Here is an 8,372-nt window from a genome sequence, read left to right as displayed (position 1 = left end):
AAGTCTGTTTCGTTGGCCAGATTGGGGAAGTTCTCCTTCATTATTTCTTCAAATAAGTTTTCAATTTCTTGCTCTTCCTCTCCTCCTTCTGGCACCCCTATGATTTGGATTGGATGTTGGAACGTTTAAAGTTGTCCCAGAGGTTCCTAAGCCTCTCCTCATTTTTTTTAAAATTCTTGTTTCTTCATTCTGTTCTGCTTGAATGTTCATCTCTTCCTTCTGCTCCAAATTATTGATTTGAGTTCCAGTTTCCTTCCCTTTACTGTTGGTTCCCTGTATATTTTCCTTTATCTCACTTTGCATAGTCTTTGCTTTTCCCTCCATTTTACAACCATACTTAACTGTCCGTGTTTTGAACTGTGCATCAGATAGGTCAGCTATCTGTTCATCACTTAGTTCTAGTTTTGGAGTTTTGATCTGTTCTTTCATTTGCGCCATATTTCTTTGTTACAGTGTGAGCAGCAGAGCCTTAGGTATTTGCCATGGTGTGGCAACCCAGGGCTCTGTGTTGTGACACTGGGGGCGGGGGGTGTGAGAGGGAACATGCTGCTTGCTTGACTCTCGTCTGGCTTTCAGTCATTTCCCCCACTACCCACAAGCAAATTGAGCCCTTCTGGTACTGATTCCCAGGTGGGTGGGTTTATGTATGTTCTAGGACCCTGTGAGTCTTTCCAATGAACTCCCCTGTGAGGCTGGGAGTTTTCTCCTGCTACCACAACCCCCGCAGGTTTTTACAGACAAGAGATTTTGAGGCTTGCTTTTCCCTCACTGGAACCCTGGATTGGATCGTCTGTCTCACTCCCCAGCTACTCCTGGTTTATCTGCAAGCATGTATGGGACTGCCCAGTCTGCCTACTGCCACCTCTGCCTGGTTTCTAGCCCCTGCCTTGCCATGCGTCCTCTGTGCCCCAGCTTCCTTTCTTCGCCTCTCCTACCAGTCTGAATGAATGTTTCTCTTTTAACTCCTTGGTTGTCAGACTTCCATACAGTCCAATTTTCTGGCAGTCCTGGTTATTTTTTGCTTTTAAAGTTGTCCTTTTGTTTGTGCGAGGAGACAAAGTGTATCTATCTGCGCCTCCATCTTGGCTGGAAGTCTATATACTAAATTTTATAATGCAAATTTTTATACAATTTTATGAGCTTCAGGGCATTCAAATAATACCCCCTGCTCTATATAAGTGCTTGTCAGACTTGAGTGGGCATAGAAATTACCTGGTGGTATTGTTATACTCCTGAACATATTTCGGGACCTCCAGATGGAGTCAGGAATATTGGTTTCTCACGATTCCTATTTTAAAAAAATCAATAGCATATTTCACAGAACTAGAACAAAGAATCCAAAAATTTATATGGAACCACAAAAGACTGAATAACTTAAGCAATCTTGATAAAGAAGAACAAAGTTGAAAGTATCATTCTACTGATGTCAAATTATACTAAAAGTCCATACTAATCAAAACATCATGGTACTGGCATAAAACAAGCATAGATAAATTAAACAAAATACAGAGCCCAGAAATAAACCCTCCTTATTTGACAAAGGAGGCAAGAACATTCACTGGGGTAAAGACAATCTAGTCAATTAATTGTGCTGGGAAAATTGGACAAACATATGCAAAGAAAATTAAACTAGGCCACCTTACAATATACAAGAATCAACTCAAGATGGATTAAAAACAAATGTAAGATCAAAACCATAAAACTAAAAAAAAAAAAAGGTAGTAAAATCTCTGACATTTCTTTTAGCAATATTTTTTTCTGATCTACTCAGTCAAGGAAGACCAATGAAAAAATAAACAAATGGGACTATATTAACCTAAAAAGTTTTTGTATAGCAAAGGAAACCATAATAAAATGAATCTACTGAACAGGGGAAGATATTTGCCGGTAATATATTTGATAAGGGGTTAATATTCAAAATTTGTAATGAACTCATACAAAAACACACACACAAAAAATCCAATTAAAAAAGTGGCAGAGGAACTAAACAGACATTATCCCCAAGAGGACATACAGATGGCCAGTAGACATAAAAAGATGCTCAACATCACTGATTGTCAGAGAAATTTAAATTAAAACTGCAATGAGATAATATCTCACACCAGTCAGAATGGCAATCATCAATAAATACACAAAGGACAGATGCAGGTGAGGATGTGGAGAAAGGGGAACACTTTTGGTTGGGAATACAGATTGATGCAGCCACTGTGGAACACAGTATGAAGATAGCTCAAAATATTAAAAATGGAACTGCCTTATGACCCAGTATTACCACCTCTGGGAATATATCTGAAGAAACCCAAAGTGCTAATTTGAAAGAATATATCACCCCTATTTACTATAGACAAGCTATGAAAGCAACCCAAGTGCCTATCAATAGACAAGTGGATTAAAAAGCTGTGCCATGTACAATGGAATATTACTTGGCCATAAAAAAGAATGAAATCTTACTCTCTGCAACAACATGGATGAACTAAGAGGGCATTATGCTCAGTGAAATAAGTCAGAAATATGATTACCATATTAATTTCACTTATATTTGGAATCTATAGAATAAAATAAAATTGAAACAGACTCAGACACAGAGTAGACCGGTGGTTGCCAGAGGGGAAGGGGAATCAGGGACTGGATGAAAGAGGTGAAAGGATTAAGTATAAATTGGTAGTTACAAAATAGTCACAGGGATGTAACATACAGCATAGGGAATATAGTCAATAATATTGTGATAACTATACAGTGCCAGGTGGCTACCAGAAATATCAGGGGGACACTTTGTAAAGCATATGATTGTCAACACTGCGGTGCACCTGAAACCAATACAAAATAATATGGAATTAGTGAATTGAAAAAAATGAAAGTAAAAAGAAATGCTGCATTTCTAACAAGTGTGTGCTACTGGCCTGGACACCACACTTGGGGAAGCATGCTCCAGACCTTTAATGGCCAGTACAGCAGCCACTAGCCACATGCGGTTATTTTAAATTCAAGTTAGCTAATATTTAAAGTTCTGCTCCTCGGTTACAGTAGCCACAGTTCAACTGTTTCATAACTGTGTCTGGCTAGTGGCTTCTGTACTGGACAGCACAGCTCTACGTAACAAATCAGTCACACGAGATACACAGAAGTCTACATTGATCAGCTGCAGCACACAGATGCAATGCTAATGATTAAAGGCAAATGCCCAGTTAATGCATGTTTAACATGCACAAATGGGATTATGTTGCAGTTAGATCCAGGATTCACATTGGTGATCTAAAGAGTTCCCACTTGGCCCTGACCAGTGTGACTCAATTTGTTGGAAGTTGTCCTGCAAAACGAAAGGTTGCCGATTTCGTTCCTGGTCAGGCCACATGCCCAGGTTGGAGGTTCCATCCCCAGTCCGCACATGTGTAAGAGGCAGTTGATCAATGTTTCTCTCCCTCACTTCCTCCCTCCCTCTGAGCTCCAGCACTGGGATAGCAGCTTGAAAAGCACCAGTGGCATATGAGGAAGAACTGACATGTCTGGCCTCAGGGTGAGAGCTGGGGGACAGCTTCCTCACAGACAGAAAAGGCTGGCAGAGGCCATTGTCCCTTTTCTGAACCCTCTCTTCACAGAACCATAGAACCAGTAGGTGGGTGCCATATCTGAGACTGCATCAGTTTGGCTAACACTGTTTACCTTGCCCTAGAGATCACCTGAGACTCCGTTCCACCCAACTTACAGGCCCATCCAAGCTGTTAATAGTGATTTTTCCATATGAACGGCTGATCTTGGCTCATGCTTTACAACTTCCTAAATTCTCTCAAACAAGCAACAGTTTACCTCAGTGAGCCCCAGCGTCATACCTCTTGCTTAGTGGTCCCCAGGCACAGCACTAGCAACAGCCAGCCAAAATTCACATCCTGGCTTCACCTGGGAATCTCCAAGCTCAGCACAAGGAGCAGCCATCTCAGATTGCTTTATAGCTCAAGCAGGGTAGCCCCAGGCAGAACATAGGTGGGGGCTGACCTTGGTCTGTATCACCTGGGAATCCCCAGAGTATGCACACCCAGTTGATAGCTAAAAATCACATTGGAGCACCACCACCCTACCCTGGCACAGCTGATCCTACATGGTGGGTGGAGGTTGGTGGTCAGTGCTCACTGCCAGTCCTAGCAGCTGACTGGCCTGGGTAAATCCCTCCTATTGACCTGCCAACAGCAATCAAGGCTCAACTACAAGAGGAGAGTGTACTCAACACACATGAAGGGCATACCTCGAGTCCCCAGCTTGGGTAATAAGGGAGGCTGTGTCACTGGACCCTACAGGACACCTACTACATTAGGCCATACTACCAAGACAGGCAGTCATAGCAGCTCTACCTAATACATAGAAATGAACATGAGGAGGCTGCCAAAATGAGGAGACAAAGAAACATGGCCCAAATGAAAGAACATATCAGAACTCCAGAAAAAGAACTAAACAAAATGGAGATAAGCAATCTATCAAATGCAGAGTTCAAAACACTGGTTATAAACATACTCAAGTAAATTAGTGAGGACCTCAGCAACATAAACAATCCAGTCAGAAATGAAGGATACACTAATTGAGATAAAGAACAATTTACAGGGAAACAACAGTACAGTGGATGAAGCCAAGAATCAAATCAATGGTTTGGAACATAAAGAAGCAAAAAACAAAACAAAACAAAAACCAATCAGACAACAAGAAGAAAAAGGAATAATAAAAAAAAAAAGAATAGTGTAAGAAGCCTCTTCTTAAAAAAGAATAGTGTAAGAAACCTGGGACAACTTCAACCATTCCAACATTTGCATCTTAGGGGTGCCAGAAGGAGAAGAGAAACAGCAAGAAATTGGAAATCTACTTGAAAAAATAATGAAAGAAAACTTCCCTAATTTGGTGAAGGAAATAAACATACAAGTCCAGGAAGTACAGTGAGTCCCAAACAAGATGGTTACAAAGAGGCCCATTCCAAGACACATCATAATTAAAATGCCAAAGTTTAAAGATAAAGAGAGAATCTTAAAAACAGCAAAAGAAAAGCAGTTAGTTACCTACACGGGAGTTCCCATAAGACTGTCAGCTGATTTCTCAAAAGAAACTTTGCAGGCTAGAAAGGATTGGCAAGAAATATTCAAAGTCATGTAAAGAAGGGACCAACAGGCAAGATTGCTCTACCCAGCAAAGATATTATTTAGAATTGAAGGGCAGATAAAAAGCTTCCCTGATCAGAGAAAAACTAAAGGAGTTCATCATCACCAAATCATTATTATATGAAATGTTAAAGAGCCTTATTTAAAAGAAAGAAGATCAAAACTATGAACAATAAGATGGCGATAAATAACATAACTATCAACAACTGAATATAAAAGCAAACTAAGTAAGCAAGAAGAACAGAGATAGAATCATGGATATGGAGAGCATTTTATGGTTACCAGGTGGCAGGGGCTATGGGGAAATGGGTCTGTGGATTAAAAAGTACAAATAGGTAGTTACAGAATAGGCATGGGGATATAAAATACAGTATAGGGGGTTCTGGCCAAGATGGAGGCACAGGTAGAAACACTTTGCTTCCTTGCACAACCAAAACAAGGATAACAACCAATTTAAAAACAAAAGCGACCAGAACTGCCAGAAATCAAACTGCACGGAAGTCTGACAACCAAGAACTTAAAGAGACATTCATTCAGACTGACAATACCACAACGCAGTGAAGAGGGTTGCCATGCCCTGGCAGATACCTAAGTCTCTGCCTCTTACAATGAAACAAGTGCTCCGAGACAAAAAAAAAAAATATGGCCCAAATGAAAGAACAGATCAAAACTCCAGAAAAAGAACTAAGGAATGAGGAGATAGACAAGCTATCAGATGCAGAGTTCAAAACACTGATAATTAGGATGCTCACATAAATGGTTGAGTTATGGTTACAAAATAGATGAAAAAGTGAAGCCTATTCAAAGTGAAATAAAGAAAATATACAGGGAACCAACAGTGAAGGGAATGAAACTGAGACTCAAATCAACCATTAGGAACAAAAGGAAGAAATAAACATCCAACAGGAACAGAATAAAGAAACAAGAAGTCTTAAAAATGAGGAGAGGCTGAGGAACCTCTGGGACAACTTTAAACGTTCCAACATCCTAATCATAGAGGTGCCAGAAGAAGAGGAAGAGGAGAAAATTTAAAACTTATTTGAACAAATAATGAAGGAAAATTTCCCCAATCTGGCAAAGGAAATAGATTTCCAGGAAGTCCAGGAAGCTCATAGGGTCCCAAAGAAATTGGACCCAAGGGAAAACACAAGATACGTAATAATTAAGTTACCCAAGGTTAAAGATAAGGAGAGAATCTTAAAAGCAGCAAGAGAAAATGAGAGCTACCTACAAAGGAGTGTCCGTAAGACTATCAGCTGATTTCTCTAAAGAAACCTTACAGGCAAGAAGGGGCTGGCAAGAAGTATTCAAAGTCATGAAAGACAAGGACCTACATCCAAGATTACTCTATCCAGCAAAGCTATCATTTAGAATGGAAGGGCAGATAAAGTGCTTCCCAGATAGGGTAAAATAAAAGGAGTTCATCATTACCAAGCCCTTATTACAGGAAATGTAAAGGGACTTATCTAAGAAAAAGAAGATAAAAAACTATGAACAGTAAAATGACAACTAACTCACAATTATCAACAACTGAACCTAAAAAACAAAACATAAACTAAGCAAACAACTAGAACAGGAACGGAATGAAAGAAATGGAGATGACATGGAGGGTTATCAGTGGGGAGGGGGATCATGGGAGGGAAAAGGTACAGGGAATAAGAAGCATAATTCATAGGCACAAAACAGACAGGGGGAGGTTAGAGTAGTATATAAACTGGAGAAGCCAAAGACCTTGTATGTACAACCCATGGACATGAACTAAGGGGAGGGGGAGCAGAATATAGGAAGGTGGGCAGTTGCAGGTTGGAGCAGGATTAAGGGAAGAAAAACATTGGGACAACAGTAATAGCATAATCAATAAAATATGCTAAAAAAAGAAAAATAATATAGTACAGTACTTTACAGTCTCTTGTCCTGACCTATCCTTTGTCCTCTGGCAGGATGCAAGAAACAGCAACAGGCTAACTCATTAGCTTGAAAGTAGGGTAAAATCTAATCAAGGAGGGTGGACATTTGGTTTCTAGAAATGGACCCAAACAGGGCTTCTCTAAAGTCCTTTTTGAGGACTGATGTGGATCTAGGAGAGAATAAATTGTGCCTGTCCCTGATTTTGCCAGTTGTGTAGACAATGATCTGGCAGCTATAAATGTAGTGGTTGGATTTACACTTAATGTAGTTGCTGAGCCTGTTATACTCAGATCCCCTACTGTTATGGCTTTGGTTGCTGTGAGTCGTAAATATGAACCCTGATTCCAGTGCTGACCTGCTTCATGCTCTCCCTCCCCCCACTCAGCCCTTATCTCCATTTGTATGCGATGAAAACTACTCCTCTCCTGACTTTTTTTTCCTGTGGATGCGGGAAGTGTGTGGGGGTCCAAGTGAATTTTCCCCCTTGGTTCTGAAAGCGAGCTGACCGAAGCATTAAAGTGGATGCCACAGTGAAGCTAACATTTTTGTAGACCGGGGGTGCAGGGCTTAGGTTATATGTCCACAGGCAGTGAAACTGCCATGGCGTTGAACTTGCGTCCGAAGAGCTCAGCTCAGGTCTCTGCAAGGACAGTTGCAATAATCTTCCCAGCCAGGCAGTTCGAGAGTAAACTCCAAGACCATCCGATGCATTGCCTAGGTTTTGCCACTAGATGGACCTCTAACTAATTTTCAGCAATCAGTGTGGGTTTTGCGTGGTAGTCATCTATACTTTAGACCTCAGGTCCTCGGCTTTATATAATTCGGATTTCAGTACTATGTGAACAACTCTTGAGGTTCATTTGAGAGGTCCAGACTCACACTGGTGAGTACGGTGGAGACAGCTATAAAACCCAGATTTTGTTGGTGGGCGTGTCCCTTGGGAAATCGTTCGCCCAGGGGTTGGATGAGGCCTGTTGTACTTCATCTCTCAGAAGGGTGCCTTTGTATTCTTCACAAAGGTGCCGCATGTCCTATTGCTGGCCCAGGTTTGGGGCCCTGAGGAAAAGGCCTAGACAATCGCAGGGGTCTTGAGCCCCACTCCCCCCTGGCCCCCATCACAGATCCAACCCCAGCAACCACTTACCTCGGAGGTTTATTGTTGGATGAGAGCAAATGAAAACCTCACCTTGCTCCATTGGTTTTATTACTCATAGCTGAAGGAAATCTCTTGCCGGGGCGTGAAAAAATAAAGCAGAAGCTCCGGGTGAGCAGATACAGCAGAGGAGCTTTCCTTCTAGGAGCTCGGGATGATGCCTGTGCCGCTGACCG

This window comes from Pteronotus mesoamericanus, unplaced genomic scaffold (genome assembly GCF_021234165.1).
Source record: "Pteronotus mesoamericanus isolate MK-2021 breed Mesoamerican mustached bat unplaced genomic scaffold, CSHL_Meso_final scaffold_85, whole genome shotgun sequence".
Classification (NCBI taxonomy): Eukaryota; Metazoa; Chordata; class Mammalia; order Chiroptera; family Mormoopidae; genus Pteronotus; species Pteronotus mesoamericanus.
This window is presented reverse-complemented; position numbering follows the sequence as displayed.